This window comes from Budorcas taxicolor, chromosome 4, assembly GCF_023091745.1.
Source record: "Budorcas taxicolor isolate Tak-1 chromosome 4, Takin1.1, whole genome shotgun sequence".
Classification (NCBI taxonomy): Eukaryota; Metazoa; Chordata; class Mammalia; order Artiodactyla; family Bovidae; genus Budorcas; species Budorcas taxicolor.
This window is the reverse complement of record NC_068913.1, coordinates 1795764-1813524: the sequence shown is the minus strand read 5'-3', so window position 1 is coordinate 1813524 and position 17761 is coordinate 1795764. Positions and strand designations below refer to the sequence as shown.

At 38.5% G+C, this 17761-nt stretch overlaps 1 pseudogene; it reads left to right on the top strand.

Annotated features, from left to right (window-relative positions):
- Positions 1-423: 423 nt before the first annotated feature.
- Positions 424-17761, top strand: part of LOC128046471 (ankyrin repeat domain-containing protein 26-like) — a 73711-nt pseudogene continuing 56373 nt past the window's right edge.

The following is a 17761-nucleotide window of genomic DNA, read 5'->3' as shown; positions in this document are numbered from 1 at the left end:
AATGCCATTGGTAATTTGATAGAAATTGCACTGAATCTGTAGATTGCTTTGGATACTATAGTTATTTTGACAGTTATACAGTTATAATGTCACTTACATTTCTGTATTTCAGTTTCCTCTCTTTCCTTCTTAGTTTAGGTAAGGGTTTATTGACATTGTTTGTTTCTTTCAGGAAATGAACTTACAGTTCTTGCATATGAGCACTGGGCTGGCACACCAGGCCTCTGTGCACATGGGCAATGTGTTTAGAGGTGTTGCTTAGCAACGATCATTCTGGGATGAAAGATTCCAAACCGTTGAGCTTCCCAGCTGTGAGGTTGTGGCGGGACAGCTGTGGCTTACCTGTAGTGCTCGTGTTGGGTTTAGGGGACTGTGAAGAGTCAAGGGAGAAGTGAGGTGTGTTTAGAGTCCATAGGCTCTGCGATGAAGATTTTTGGCTTCGGGAGTAAGAAGGGTGTGTCGCCCTTTGGCTCCTCCACCAACCTGGTGAGAGACAGTGGTCATGGAATCAACTTCCAGCCCAGGTACCACATCCGAGACAAAGACCTCAGAAAGATCCACAAAGCTGCCATTGTGGGCAACGTAGCCAAAGTGCAGCATGTTCTGTTGTTTGGAAAAAATGGCCTGAACGACAGGGGCAAGATGAAGAGGTAAGCGGGGTGGAAGGGCCTGGCAGAGATCCCTCCTGTGTGTTTCCCCTCCAAGGTTCCTGGATACCTTCCTGGGATCCAGCACCCTGCAGACTTTATAGGCAGCAAAAAGCCTTAGCTGGTTTTTGACCCACTTATAATTCCTCTTATAGAGATTTACTGATAGTTTTGAAGTCATTTAACTGCATGTCGGTAATCACAGAAATGAAATGAAGCATGAATAGCATCTGTTTTTCCTTTCTTCCTCCTGCTTTTTATTTGCATGGGTTAGCATGATGTACTCATGAGTAAAAGCTCTCAAGTTATATAGCCTTCAAGGAATCTTCTGAACTTTCTGGCTCTCACATTTTTTCTCATGTGATTTATGAAAGCACTTCTTCATGGATCGCCTATTGTGGATCATGGCAGTGGAGAGATTTCTGATGTTGTCAATATCTTATTTTTAATGTATATATTTTTTATACCATAAGGTTATATATTACAGAAAACTGCATAGTGAGCAAAATAATTCCCATGCCAAATCAACTTCTGGATTAAAAATTCTTCAGATAAAATTCAATATCCATTTTATATCAGTGTACATTTAGGTATATGTGTTCTTTGATGAAGGACCTTAGAAGACAGCTTTGAAGTTGGAAGCTGGCTGTGTCCTTGCACAGGAAGGCATTTTCTTAGGATGTATGGTCTTTCTATATTTAAAGCAAATCAACATTTCATGGTTTTAAAGATTTGGGGTTACATATACTGTCTTTAATTGTTGTGATGAAATTAAAAGTTTTGTATAATAGAGGAAGATTTGCCCTTCTAGATATCAAAATGTGCTATAAGTGCCCACAAAGTGTTCATTTACTAACGACTGAAAAGATAGATAAACAAATGGAACAGAATGCCCAAACACCCAAATGTATGTAAAACTTTAAAACTTGAAAATGATGATCTTTTCTGTGAGAAATGATAAACTGTGTGTAGATGGTGGAGAAATAACCTGGTAAAAGAGAAAAGTAACTCAATTTTTATCTCACCAAAAAGTTTCAGGTAGAGTATGTATCAAACATTTCAAATATGCACAGTGAGAAATGTATCAGAATAAAACTCAGATTCCTATTTGTACATTTTTTATCTGCTGACAGAGACCTTCTGTTTTTTTTCTATTTCTACTGTTTCTTAACCTTAATTTTTTTTTAATTGGAGAATAATTGCTTTACAATGTTGTGTTGTGTTCTGCTGTATAACATCATAAATCAGTTGTAAGTATACATATATCCCCTTCCTTGTGAGCCTCCCTCCCACCCCAAAGACCTTTCTAAGAATGATTTCAGAAGGAAGAATTCTGGAGTTTCCTGGATTTTGGCACACACACACACACACACAAAGAAACAAAAGAAAAGAAATCTGGATGTTGATTTAACATTTTGACAACACAAACAATTTAAAACTCTCTGTAGATCAAGCTGTCTATAGGCAAGTCAGATTAGCAGAGAGGGCTTGTCTTTTTGGCACTAATAGGAATGTGGCACAGATAAAAATGATTTCTCACTTTCAATTTTTTTTAAGAATTTTTTTTTTGAGGATTGATATTTTCTGACAACTTTCAGCCTTTTCAGAAGTCAAGGGAATCTAGGGAGTTCCTTGGTCATCCAGTGGTTAAGATCCGCTGCTGTGGGCCCAGGGTTCAATACCTGGTGGGGGAACTAAAATCCTGCCAGCTACTGGGATATATTGTACAACATGGGGAATATAGCAAATGTCATATAATAACTTTAAATGGAGTATGACTTATAAAAATTGTGAATCACTATGTTGTGTACCTGTAATATATAATAATATGTAATATGCATCATCTATATTTTAATTAAAAAGAAGAAACCTTAGACAAAAAGACCTTATGGTAATTAGATCAACAGGAAAAATGAGAAATGAGCAAACAAAATGCTACCAATTATAGTTGTACAGACATTGTGAATTATACATTTTGTTCCAATGTCAGAGACATTAAAATGTCAGAAAATGAACGTATTAGAATTATTGAAGTACAGTGTTGTCTCTAATCCTCAAAATGTATCTGCAAAGGAGATATGATATCCTTTGACTTCATTGAGATGTTGTCCTTGTGAAATAGTAGTAATAATAATAAGTATGATTATATTACCTAACAGTTACTGAGCTGTAACCTGTGCCAGGAATGGTTCTAAACTCTTTGCATGGATCTCATTTAAGCATTGCAGTGCTGTCCTGTGAGAGAACTACTTCTCTCTCTCTCCATTTTGTTGTTGAGGAAATTGAGGCACAGAGAGGCTGAGCGACAGCTAAGTGACACAGTGAAAGTCAAATTCAAACCCAAGTTGAGCTGAATTTCAAGGTCATGGTCATTCAATTCAAGTAAATTGTTCTTTCATTACTATGTTAAGAAGAGCTAATGCTAATAAATAATGTTCTTTCTCCAGAAGGAAATGAAATATTTGTTTTAGAGTGATAAGAATAGCATGCTATTGAATGTTTTCAATCACAAGAACAATTGTTTGTTTTGAAACAGTAACACTACAGTTTCCTGAAAACTCCTCTTGCTTTCATAGGACTGCCCTCCACTTGGCCTGTGCCAATGGCCATTCAGCGGTGGTAACTCTGCTCCTGGAGAGAAAATGCCTGTTTAACCTCTGTGACAATGAAAACAGAACAGTGCTGATGAAGGTATGGGGCAGCGAACCGTGTCCACACGAGGTGAATGTGATTTAACTACTGAGACTAAAGTGAATGCATCTCATTTAGATATAGCAAACCGGTGAAGCTTGTGGACCGTTTACTTTGAATTCCTAGAATTTACACTCTGTTTCTTGGTGCAACACTGACAGGCCATAGAATGCCAAGAAGAGGAGTGTGCAACTCTTCTGCTGGAGCATGGTGCTGACCCAAATGTCACAGACGTCAATGGGAACACCACTCTCCACTATGCTGTCTTTTGCCAGAATATATCACTTGCAGCAAAGCTGCTTTCCTGCGACACCAATATAGAAGCCAGGGACAAGGTATATCTCAACTAACTTTATTTACAAAATATTTGCAAAGCAGTTTTTTAAACTAGAAGTGTTTTATTTCTAACTATGTAAATAGGTAAACTGAATAGTGTCCATCAAGCCCTGTTACCATGGAAACAACTCCAAAGCCTCTGCAGCAGGGTGGGGAAAGATGTTGGAGCCCACAGAGAGGGCAAAGCTTTGTCTCCCAGCCAGCTGTCTATACCAGAAGGAAGATTTCTTGTCAGAACGTGCTGGAGAGTGGGTGGTAGGCTCAGAGCCCACAAATGATGAAGGCCTGGGGTAAGTGAAGTGATGTGAGGAGTGGGTGCTTCCAGGGCCTCAGGGAATGGGTGCTCCTGGAGGTGGGTGCGAGGAGGAAGGAGACCCAGTGCCCATGAGGGGGAGCTGGGTGAGTGCGAGTGGGCCTGGGAGGCAGCAGGACTAGAGCCCTGAGCCCTCCAGGACCCCGGTTCTGAGATCCAGCCAAGAGGGTCAGGTAATTTTTGACACACAGCAAGGGCGTTCACTTGTGTTGGTGACCGCTTGGTTCGCGTTGTACACCTCGGGGTCTCCTGCGTTCAGCCCCGGGGAGCTGCTCGGTGGGGTTGCAGCTGTGCATGTGGAGCTGGTGGTGGCGAAGCCGTCCTTCTTGCTTTCTCCAGGACACATGTAACGTCCTGCAGCTGCAGCCCCACCAGGAACTCCCTCCACTCTCACAGGTGGGCTCAGTTTTTCGTCTTTGGAAGGTCCAGCCTTCGCTGTGTCAAAGTATTTTGAAGGAACCAAATTGTCTATGATTTCACTTGAAATCATGGTATTTCTCAAGCATTAGAGAGTAAAGCATTCCTTTATGTGTTTATGGCTGGTATTCGTGATAACACTGCACTTTTGTTAAAGGTAAAACATTTTCCAAATATTTTCTCCCACTTAAGTTTTTTTTTTTTTTTTGGTAATCAGTCTAAAATAACACAGTAAAGCAAAATTTGCCTCAGTAGACTTTGTCTTGAAATTCAAACATAATGAAAGCATCTTACAACATATTAGAAATCTTGCTGCTGTTCACAAATTCCCATTTTATGAAAAATGGTTTATATAAACACAGTTTCTCTCTCATTGCCCAAGTCTTAAGAGGGTAAAAGGAAAAGAAAAGGAGCAAGCAAGTGAAAAGTGCAAGCCAAGCTGGAATTTTGACAGTTGGGAAATGCCAAGAGGAGGATTTATTTATTTTAATATTTATTTATTTGACTGAGCTGGGCTTAGTTTCAGCATGTAGGATCTAGTTTCCTGACCAGGGGTCGAACCCAGTCCCTCTTTCCTGGGAGCACTGAGACCCAGCCACGGGGCCACCATGGAAGTCCCGAGACTTTGTTTTGTGCTTTTTATTCCCTTCAGTTAATATATTTCTTATATGCTTTTCAGTTTTCAGGGATAATTGTTGTTATTTTGAAAAAGAGTGTGAGTGAATTGTAAACTTGCCTAGGTGCCAGTTTTAAGAAGACTCTGATCCAAACAGACTGACAGTGAACAGGTGGTGATTAAGTGGGAATTAAGAGAGAAGAGCAAATAACTACCTGATATTACCCTATTCTGGCAGAACCATCCACTTAGGTAAGAGTCTAGACTCTCCTCTCCCATCTAGAATGTCTTGATGGGAAGGAAGTAAGGGGTTTATAAATAATGAGATCAGGTGCCTTTTGGTTTTACTAGTCCCTGTTCTACCACTGTTTACCCAGGAAAATTTAAAAAAAAATGCAGTTTTGATGACTCTTGCCTCTTACACTTTTCTTTTTTATTCAAACCTTTACATAAGAGAAGGAATTGGCCGTGTGAGTAAGAGATGAGACTGGAGTGGTTGCTGCACTAATCCTCAACTATATTCTGCTGGTGAACCACAGTTATTTGGGAAAACGTATTTTTAAAATGTATTAGCCTAGGCTGTTCGCTGTAGATTTTGACTGAGTAAATTGAGGAACTCTTGGGCGTGTGTGTTTAGAATTATTCCCTTGAGATTCTGATCCAATCCTTGATGAATAACTATGGAGTGAATACATGTAATTTCTAAATGCACCCTTCACCAAAGAAAGTAGTCTCCTGAAGTGTTGGAGTTTGACCAATGCTAGCTACTTCCATCAGCTCCCTCCTTTCCAACAATATTAGCCTGACTTTTTCTCTGCCCCTGTGTTTGAGACATTAAAAGGAATATCTTTGGCAGTGTCTATGGGCTTGAACAATAACCCCCTTTCCTTCCAACCACTCATCATTCAGTGACACTCCGAGAGTCTTTAGCGATTTGCTCATGGCGAAGTCACTTCGTCTGTAGAGTCTGATCCTTTAAGGATTTTGCACCTTCACTTATAGTCCAGGTCATTAGGTCAATGGATGTTTGTTGCCAACAGGGTTTTCCTGACTGCAGTAATAGTAACTCATGAGCATTTTTGGTGTCAGCTGCAGGACAGACTCTTGCAGTATGTCTGTTAGAATTGCTGATCCTTGGCATAAGCAGATGAGAGCTTTAAAATCCATGAAGTTAGTAACAGTACAGAGTAGAACTGTTTTAAGCATTTATTTTCAGCAGGCTTGGTAACTCATGATCCATTTTATTAACAATCTAGAAGAATTCTAGAGATAGACTGTAGTTTCAACAGGCAGTGGAAACATTCTTGACTGTGAATTATGAGTCTTTTAAAAATAATTTATGTTTACTTGAATTATGAGTCTTAATAGCCATATTTATTACATACTGGGACCCACACTTCTTGTGAAACATATGATACTAAAGAAAGAAAAGGTTTCACATACAAATATTTGCTTTATACCCACCTGTTTGGAAACAGCAAACATAAAACCAAAAGTGGACCGTAGACCAAACATGGCCCTTGGATATGTTTAGTTTACCTCCACACATTGATTCAACATTTCAAATTTAGGAGGCCCATGCAGAAGTTCAGGCTTCTCCAAGGGCCAAATCTAGACCCCCTTGAGCCCATCGTACTGTTTGGTCTGCGTGCAGAGGCTACCCCTTCTGTGTGGGACATGTGTTTTTGGGGTTACCGGTCTCACCTGGCTTTTTCACTTACTCAGGTCATCAGCTTTCCATCCATAAGCATTTGAGTTACCAATTTTTGATTGATAGTTTATTTTGATAAATATTTGAAGGTTTTAAAAGACAGTCTAATTAATCTATAATTGATTTCATATTTTTAAAAAATCTCTTAAGAATGGGATTGAATTTTTCAAATTAGAATTGTTAAGTTGGTTGTGGCAGTTTTGCACTGAATAACTCTCACGAACACACAGATTATAAGAGACAGTGCAGGGACAGCTGGTGGAAGAGCAACTCCCTGAGAAAATGTTGAGCATGTATTTATTGGTAATTTTATGCTGCAATCTTTAACTAAGAGCAGTAAAGCAAGTCAGACACCAGAACTCTAGGATTTTGGAAGCTTCCTCCTGGTCGTCTGGAGGTAATCACATGAGAGCCATCATGAAGGGTCTTTGAAGATAAGGTGGGGAGGGCACTCATTCTGCATGCAGTTAGCAGCTAGCTAATGCTGACCTCTCAGCCAGAACATCTAACTTAAGGAAGGGTGGTGGAAAGAGCAAGCAAGGAAGAGAGAATGAGTAAGGTTAAATTCCAGGAGACATTTCTGAGAAAGCAGTAAAACAGGGTTCCCACAGTTGATATTTTGGGAAAAAAAAAAAAAAAAGTTTCTCTCTTTGCATGTTCCTGTAGAGAGTAACGTTCCCACTGGAATGTCTGTAAACCTTTTGAGTTTACTCATGGTCATCCTTGGATAGGTTATGCATGCTACAGATAGTATTATGTATTTCTGCCTCAGCATTGTCCCTAAAATATGCAGTTGATACAGTAGCTAAATGATACCCACACTGCTTGCATTGGGAGCTTGACACTTAGCCACTGGACCACCAGGGAATGCCCAGAGGAGGAGCATATTAAAGAGAAAGAAGGTGCACAGGGCAGTGAGGAGGGGGTTCTCTTTCATTTACTTTCTGACTTTTATTCTGAAGTTCAGAGAATCTATTGCACGATTTTAATTTCAACTTAGAAATAGGTTAACTGTGTACATTAGAAATGGTTTTTCCTGTTTTACAGGATGACCTGACACCACTGTTACTTGTGATACATGAAAGGAGAGGGCAAATGGTGGAGTTTTTAGTAAAGAAAGAAGCGAATATACATGCGGTTGATAAGATGAAAAGGTACTGTTCTTTTTCTTTTTAAAACCCTTAGTGCTGTTCTAGGATGGTAATATCAAGATTAAATGAATAAGAGGATTCATTTGTGATCAACACATCATCACTTAGGTAGAAAATCAATTATTCTGACTGGGAATCATGAACAATATATAGCAGGAATGTATAGCAGGTTTCATATTCCTTCATAATATTGACTAATGTCATATACAACCTCTTTTTGTTTGGTTGGTTGATCTTGTAATAGCTGAGGGATTTCAAATTAGTTTTATTAGCTTTGTGAAATGTGGATTCTGCTTTTTAGTTTGCCTCATGACAATATCAAGTTTCTTAATTCTTTAAAAAGAATTCTTTAACCTCTACTTTGTATGTATATATTTTTATAAGATGCATAGTAAACCTAAAAGACTTGATTTTGTCTTTTGGATAACTCTTTGTTTTAAATTACTTTGTTTAAAGAATGCTGATGTTACTAGGTTGCAAAAGAGTCAGATACATCATAATGACCAAATAACAACAGCCACAAAAAGGTGATTATTACTCACTGTCACCAGATCCTGTGGGCTCATCAATTTTTATCCTTTCTCATTTTAGTACATTTTGATATTTTCATTTTTAATGCAGGTAGAAGGAAGAAAGATAGCTTTGATTGGATAAACAGTTCCTTTAACAAAGACAAGTCAGAGGTGGACGATACAGATGAAAATGATGGGCTTTAGAGTCAGGCTAGGTTCAATTCCTAGGTTTCCTACCGATTAGGGTTATCAGCAAATAAGTTTCCTGATAAAAAAGGCAAATAGTAATGCATCTTTCAAAGGTGCCTGTGTGTAAGAAAGATTTTATATGTAGTATTTCATTTTTGATGCCTAGCACATGCTTGTCCACATCATTAACTGCCACCATGACTATGTTTATTCTCATTATTATCTATATTTTTTTATTTAAACCTGCAAGTAGCCTTTCTTTAACCCAACCTCTAACTGACTTTGAGGCTGAATATATCAGACTAAGGAGGAAATGGGGAATTTATCCTTTAAATAGTCACCTGCCTCAGATAAGTGACCTCAGTATCATTTCTTGTCCATCAAGCACTTTATTATTATTTTTAAAAAGCATTTATTTGTTTTTTTAATTAATTAATTTATATTTTTTTAATTTTAAAATCTTTAATTCTTACATGTGTTCCCAAACATGAACCCCCCTCCCACCGCCCTCCCCATAACATCTCTGTGGGTCATCCCCATGCACCAGCCCCAAGCATGCTGTATCCTGCGTCAGACATAGACTGGCGATTCAATTCTTACATGATAGTATACATGATAGAATGCCATTCTCCCAAATCATCCCACCCTCTCCCTCTCCCTCTGAGTCCAAAAGTCCGTTATACACAGCTGTGTCTTTTTTCCTGTCTTGCATACAGGGTCGTCATTGCCATCTTTCTAAATTCCATATATATGTGTTAGTATACTGTATTGGTGTTTTTCTTTCTGGCTTACTTCACTCTGTATAATCGGCTCCACTTTCATCCATCTCATCAGAACTGAATCAAATGAATTCTTTTTAATGGCTGAGTAATACTCCATTGTGTATATGTACCACAGCTTTCTTATCCATTCATCTGCTGATGGACATCTAGGTTGTTTCCATGTCCTGGCTATTATAAACAGTGCTGCAATGAACATTGGGGTACATGTGTCTCTTTCAATTCTGGTTTCCTCAGTGTGTATGCCCAGCAGTGGCATTGCTGGGTCATAAGGTAGTTCTATTTGCAATTTTTAAAGGAATCTCCACACTGTTCTCCATAGTGGCTGTACTAGTCTGCATTCCCACCAACAGTGTAGGAGGGTTCCCTTTTCTCCACACCCTCTCCAGCATTTATTGCTTGCAGATTTTTGGATCGCAGCCATTCTGACTGGTGTGAAGTGGTACCTCATTGTGGTTTTGATTTGCATTTCTCTAATAATGAGTGATGTTGAGCATCTTTTCATGTGTTTGTTAGCCATCCGTATGTCTTCTTTGGAGAAATGTTTATTTAGTTCTTTGGCCCATTTTTTGATTGGGTCATTTATTTTTCTGGAATTGAGCTGCATAAGTTGCTTGTATATTTTTGAGATTAGTTGTTTGTCAGTTGCTTCATTTGCTATTATTTTCTCCCATTCAGAAGGCTGTCTTTTCACCTTCCTTATATTTTCCTTTGTTGTGCAGAAGCTTTTAATTTTAATTAGATCCCATTTGTTTATTTTTGCTTTTATTTCCAGAGTTCTGGGAGGTGGATCATAGAAGATCCTGCTGTGATTTATGTCTGAGAGTGTTTTGCCTATGTTCTCCTCTAGGAGTTTTATAGTTTCTGGTCTTACATTTAGATCTTTAATCCATTTTGAGTTTATTTTTGTGTGTGATGTTAGAAAGTGATCTAGTTTCATTCTTTTACAAGTGGTTGACCAGTTTTCCCAGCACCACTTGTTAAAGAGATTGTCTTTACTCCATTGTATATTCTTGCCTCCTTTGTCAAAGATAAGGTGTCCATAGGTGTGTGGATTTATCTCTGGGCTTTCTATTTTGTTCCATTGATCTATATTTCTGTCTTTGTGACAGTACCATACTGTTTTGATGACTGTGGCTTTGTAGTAGAGCCTGAAGTCAGGCAAGTTGATTCCTCCAGTTCCATTCTTCTTTCTCAAGATTGCTTTGGCAATTCGAGGTTTTTTGTATTTCCATACAAATCTTGAAATTATTTGTTCTAGTTCTGTGAAAAATATGGCTGGTAGCTTGATAGGGATTGCATTGAATTTGTAAATTGCTTTGGGTAGTATACTCATTTTCACTATATTAATTCTTCTGATCCATGAACATGGTATATTTCTCCATCTATTAGTGTCCTCTTTGATTTCTTTCATCAGTGTTTTATAGTTTTCTATATATAGATCTTTAGTTTCTTTGGGTAGATATATTCCTAAGTATTTTATTCTTTTCGTTGCAATGGTGAATGGAATTGTTTCCTTAATTTCTTTTTCTACTCACCTATGGACAGATCAACTAAACAGAAAATTAACAAAGAAACGCAAACTTTAAATGATACATTAGATCAATTAGACCTAATTGATATCTATAGGACATTTCACCCAAAAACAATGAATTTCACCTTTTTTTAAAGTGCTCATGGAACCTTCTCCAGGATAGATCACATCCTGGGCCATAAATCTAAACTTGATAAATTAAAAAAAATCGAAATCATTCCGAGCATCTTTTCTGACCATAATGCATTAAGATTAGATCTCAATTACAGGAGAAAAACTACTAAAAATTCCAACATATGGAGGTTGAACAACACACTTCTGAATAACCAACAAATCACAGAAGAAATCAAAAAAGAAATCAAAATATGCATAGAAACTAATGAAAATGAAAACACAACAACCCAAAACCTGTGGGACACTATAAAAGCAGTGCTAAGAGGAAAGTTCATAGCAATACAGGCATACCTCAGGAAACAAGAAAAAAGTCAAATAAATAACCTAACTCTACAACTAAAGCAACTAGAAAAGGAAGAATTGGAGAACCCCAGAGTTAGTAGAAGGAAAGAAATCTTAAAAATTAGGGCAGAAATAAATGCTAAAGAAACAAAAGAGACCATAGCAAAAATCAACAAGGCCAAAAGCTGGTTCTTTGAAAGGAAAAATAAAATTGACAAACCACTAGCCAGACTCATCAAGAAGCAAAGAAAGAAAAATCAAGTCAATAAAATTAGAAATGAAAATAGAGAGATCACAACAGACAACACAGAAATACAAAGGATCATAAGAGACTACTATCAGCAGTTGTATGCCAATAAAATGGACAACGTGGAAGAAATGGACATATTCTTAGAAAAGTACAACTTTCCAAAACTGAACCAGGAAGAAATAGAAAATCTTAACAGACCCATCACAAGCACAGAAATTGAAACTGTAATCAGAAATCTTCCAGCAAACAAAAGCCCAGGTCCAGACGGCTTCACAGCTGAATTCTACCAAAAATTTCGAGAAGAGCTAACATCTATCCTACTCAAACTCTTCCAGAAAATTGCAGAGGAAGGTAAACTTCCAAACTCATTCTATGAGGCCACCATCACCCTAATACCAAAACCTGACAAAGATGTCACAAAAAAGAAAACTACAGGCCACTATCACTGATGAACATAGATGCAAAAATCCTCAACAAAATTCTAGCAATCAGAATCCAACAACACATTAAAAATATCATACACCATGACCAAGTGGGCTTTATCCCAGGGATGCAAGGATTTTTCAGTATCCGCAAATCAATCAATGTAATTCACCACATTAACAAATTGAAAAATAAAAACCATATGATTATCTCAATAGATGCAGAGAAGGCCTTTGACAAAATTCAACATCCATTTATGATAAAAACTCTCCAGAAAGCAGGAATAGAAGGAACATACCTCAACATAATAAAAGCTATATATGACAAACCCACAGCAAACATTATCCTCAATGGTGAAAAATTGAAAGCATTTCCCCTAAAGTCAGGAACAAGACAAGGGTGTCCACTTTCACCGCTACTATTCAACATAGTTCTGGAAGTTTTGGCCACAGCAATCAGAGCAGAAAAAGAAATAAAAGGAATCCAAATTGGAAAAGAAGAAGTAAAACTCTCACTGTTTGCAGATGACATGATCCTCTACATGGAAAACCCTAAAGACTCCACCAGAAAATTACTAGAGCTCATCAATGAATATAGTAAAGTTGCAGGATATAAAATCAACACACAGAAAAGCATTTATTTGTTTGGCTGCATGGAGTCCTAGTTGTGGGAACTCTTAGTTGCAGCATATGGGATCAAGTTCCCTGACCAGGGATGGAACCTAGGCCCCCTGCATTGGGAGCCTGGAGTCTTATCCACTGGCCCACCAAGGAAGTCCGCATCACAGACTTTTGAAATAGTAAGTGCTCCTACCTGGCATCCCAGTGGAACAGAAGGCTTCTTTTCCGTCCCTTCATTTTAGCCTTGGAGGTAATTTGCAAAGATGAACACTTGAGCCTGTAAATGGTCAGTACTTCATGAAAGGGCGAGGAGTTCACTTGGTAAAGCATATCAAATTAACTGTTTAAGGAAGTCAACTCAACTTCCTGAGGCTGAAGTCATCTCTCTGTTGTTTTAGAACAGCCCTCATGCTTGCTGTCAAGTATGAATCAGCAAATGTCATCAGACTTCTCCTTCAGCAAGGTGCTGACATCTTTTCTCAAGATGTTTTTGGATGGACTGTAGAAGAATATGCTGTTATTAGTGGGTTTAATATGTAAGTGTTCACATTAAAATGCTAGTTCTCACTAAACTGCAGCCAAAAATAATTTTAACAGTTACTTGCTACGTGACCAGTGAGAGTTCCAGTTTGGTGCAGGCAGTTTGGAGAATGGTGGTGAGATGTTTCCCCTCAAGAGCTGAAAGCCAAGCAAAGGCCAATTAGTTACTCTTGGCTGTGGGCTTGGGGTGCTTTGTCTCAGGACATGTAGACCTTGATCCTTAGGGAGCTTGACATTAGCCATTTCATTCTGAGTGTGACCTCTCGGTACAGTGTATGAACAGTGTCACAGTTGTGATATTTCTAACTAGTTCTTTGGGTCTCGAAATACTTAGTTTAGCAGCAAATCCTGTTTTCCCTTGAGGACTTGCCTCTCTATATGCTTCCACTTGAATTTTCCAAGAACCTAGAGGATTCCCTAAGGTCAACGAGACAGTCCTGTTCCACAAGTCATTTGGAGGGGAGAAAGTAGTTCTTTCTCATCATTCTGTTGCTTGCATTGATTCTACTGCTGCAGCACTGCTGTTCCAGCTGGGCTTGACAGGGTCTACTTGGCAGCTGGATCTGTAGTCTGGATGTGGCTCTATAAAGACCTTTAATAAAATCATTTTAAAAGGAAAAAAAAAAAAAAAAAGAAACTCATCCTGCAGTGGGCTCATGATTGACCTTTGCTCCCAGGCTGCCCCTCTGGGTCCAGGTTTCCCAGCCTTTAAGGTGATGCACAAGTCGACTTCAGAGTGAGAGCTCCTTTGTTCTAATATATATATGCTTGTCGCTCAGTCACAGTTGCAAACAAAGCACCAGCACCCAGTTCGGGCAGCTGGGCCGCCTAGCTTCCCCCTTCACTCAGAGACCTTATGTGGAGCCCATGTGGAAGCCTAGATCTTCCCGATGAGGTGCCCTTGAGGCTCTTATTTATCTTTTCCGCTAGCAGATGTCAGTGGGGACCATTTTAGGCTGTCAGAGAGGGTCAAGTGCTCCTGCAGAGATTGAGCAGACTTCCCTTTCCCCTTTGTATCCAGACTTGAACCTCAAGATGGCTTTTTGTCCTGTGGGGGCACCTTTTCTTAGGTCACAGGTTCCCTGTCATCCTTCCCAGAGTAGTGGGTGCCAGCTTGCCTGAGATTCCCTAATTATGCTTGGCCCCTCAAAGGATCTGTTTCCTGTAATAATGAAAATCTTCCAATGGATTTCTCTCTGCCTCCACCTTAAATGTTTTCAGAATCTGCCCCATAAGGAACCCATTCAGCAGAAATCCCTAAATCTCAAGTAAGATAGTTGGAATTCAGAGAGGTAAGCCCTGTCTAGAGCTTGCCAGTACCCACTGTAAGAGTAGGGATATGTCTTCCAAGTGAATTGGAGAGGAACATAGAGATTAAAAATCATTGTCAGAAAGATCTGCTGGTTCAGAGTTTGAGTAGGTAGAGAAGGAAGAGTAGTGGTCCAGGGCAGGTCTTGATTGTGATTAGTTTTCTGCTCTTGGTGTAATTAGCTGCAATAATGGGGGATCATTATGTTCTCTAATGTAGTGAATGCCTATGTTATAAATAAATTTAGGTACACATTATCTAACAGCTGAGATTCCTTACATTACAAACCACAAAGAACAGCTAATCACCGGAATTAATAACAGTTTCATGCAACACTTGAATGTTAAACATATGAAAAGGCACACTGAGATTTACTTGGAATTCCAAAGTAGTTACAGCAATAAAGTTGAAGATGAAATTACTCCACTCATTGACTGTTTCTGCAAGCATTTTGGGGGTATATTATCTCATTACATCCTGTTAACCCTCTTGTGAAATAAGGTAGTAATATCCCAGTTGTGTAGAGGAAGACTTTGAACTGAAGAGAAACAATTCCTGCAGGAACAAAGAGCAATTGGTTATAGAACTAGGATTTGCAAGCTCGAGAGATTTTTCATATGCCAAGCTAAATCTAGTTAATTATTGGAGCTGTATGGCCCTGAGTTCATGATTATTTCATCTTCCTTTTCTTTCTCCTTTCTGTTCAGTTCAGTTGCTCGGTCGTGTTCAAATCTTTGGGACCCCATGAACCGCAGCATGCCAGGCCTCCCTGTCCATCACCAACTCCCAGAGTTTGCCCAAAATCATGTCCACTGAGTCGGTGATGATATCCAACCATCTCATCTTCTGTCATCCCCTTCTCCTCCTGCCTTCAGTCTTTCCCAGCATCAGGGTCTTTTCAAATGTCTGCTCTTCGCATCAGGTGGCCAAAATATTGGAGTTTCAGCTTTAACATCAGTCCTTCCAAAGAACACCCAGGACTGATTTCCTTTAGGACGGACTGGTTGGATCTCCTTGCAGTCCAAGGGACTCTCAAGAGTCTTTTCCAAGACCACAGTTCAGAAGCATCAATTCTTCTGTGCTCAGCTTTCTTTACAGTCCAACTCTTACATCCATACATGACTACTGGAAAAACCATAACCTTGACTAGCGGACCTTTGTGGAGAAAGTAATGTCTCTGCTTTTTAATATGCTAAGTTGGTCTAACTTTCTTTCCAAGGAGTAAGTGTCTTTTAATTTCTTGGCTGCAGTCACCATCTGCAGCGATTTTGGAGCCCAAAAAAACAAAGTCAGTCACTGTTTCCCCATCTATTTGCCATGAAGTTATGTGACCAGATGCCATGATCTTAGTTTTCTGAATGTTGAGCTTTAAGCCAACTTTTTCACTCTCTTCTTTCACTTTCATCAAGAGGCTTTTTAGTTCTCCTTCACTTTCTGCCATAAAGGTGGTGTCATCTGCATATCTGAGGTTATTGATATTTTTCCCGGCAATCTTGATTCCAGCTTCTGCTTCATCCAGCCCAGTGTTTCTCATGATGTACTCTGCATAAAAGTTAAATAAGCAGGGTAAAAATATACCTTTAGTTTTTCCTTTAGTACATGCCAAATAAAAGTTTATAGAACTTAGAAACTTGAAATGTATGCGACAATTGAAGTTTTAATATTATCTCTGACATTGTCTGAAATGATCTAAGAATTTGGTAGTTGTTTTTCATATCAGTGTTAAAATATAATTTATCATATCTTTAATACATAGCTTTCGCCAACTGAGTTCTGAATATAAAGAAAAGAGATCTAAAATTTCTCCTGAAAATAGCAACCCAGGTACGTCATCTGACACCAAATTACTCTCAGTGATTCTACCATAGATAAAGTAGGAATGAGGAAGTTTTAATAATGAAAGAACTGTGAAAAAATTAGTGTAAATTGCATGTGAATTTTATTTTTTAAATTAATTTCTTTATACTCTAGTATTCAGAATTCTTTAAGAAGTTAATTGTAGGTCATTTAACATCAAAGACAGTATTTTCTGAAAAGAAATCCATCTCTTTAGTATGACCCTTAAAGTCCTTAGATCTTTGTGTAAATCAGAAAAAAAAAATTAAGTGAGTATGATGTATATTTCATCTATAGTCATAGTATAGCAGATTGGACATCTTATGAAAGTGAACTTTCATTTTTAGAAATGGTTTGCATTTAGTGAATGAATAGTTAGTAGTTACTGTGTAGTGATTAGTCTCACTAAAATCGTTACCATCATTAAAACTGGGAACTTGAATAATCCTTTGCTGGTAAGATAAATGATAAACAATAACTGCAAAGCTGAGCCAGTGTGCAGCATAGTAGTGAGAGATTATTTCTGAAAGATACCTACAAATTGTACAGAAGGCAGAAAAGCAATGCCTGGTTGAGAACCAGTTATTTTGCCTATTGTACCAAGCAGGTCTAGATTACCAACTTCATTCCTTACAGATCCAGAGAGAATGAGATAGGTTGACTTCATTAGGATCAGATATTTTCTTTTGTGTGTTGGACAATTGTCATGAGAATATAGTTTTGTAAGAACAAGATGTTCTCTTGCCATCAGTTAAAAGATTATCATAATAGATATTCAAATAGAACAACTTGGGACTCTGCAGGTTCTAATAAAAGCACAAAAATACTTTGCATTCACAAAAACAGCACTAGGTCCACTGGATGTAGCATCTAGCACATTGTACAAGGTATCCAATGATTCCTTTAACTGAGTCAAGTGAAAGTGAAGTCACTCAGTCATGTCTGACTGTTCACGATCTAATCAAAGGGGGCTTCCCAGGTGGCTCTGTAGTAAAAAATCCACCCGCCAATGCAGGAGATACGGTTTGATCCCTGTGTTGGGAAGATCCCCTGGAGAAGAAAATGGCAACCCACTCCAGTACTCTTGCCTGGGAAATCCCATGGACAGAAGGGCCTGGTGAGCTGTAGTCCGTGGGGTCACAAGAGTCAGACACGATTTGGTGACTGAACAACAAAAACTGTAGGTTCGTTTATTACACTAGTCAGAGGAGATACAGAGATGACAGTGTCTTGGTCTTCAATACGCTAAGAATAGAGTTCTCTCTGGTTAATTTCTGTATTTTTCTAAAGAAAATTTTCAAAGAAAACATGCTTATTTATTTGTTCATTTGTTCACTAAACAGATAACTTTCAAGTGTCTTTTATGTACTAAGTATTGTTCTGATGTCACAGGGTGCAAACATTGAAAAATAACTGCCCCTGCTTTCCTTG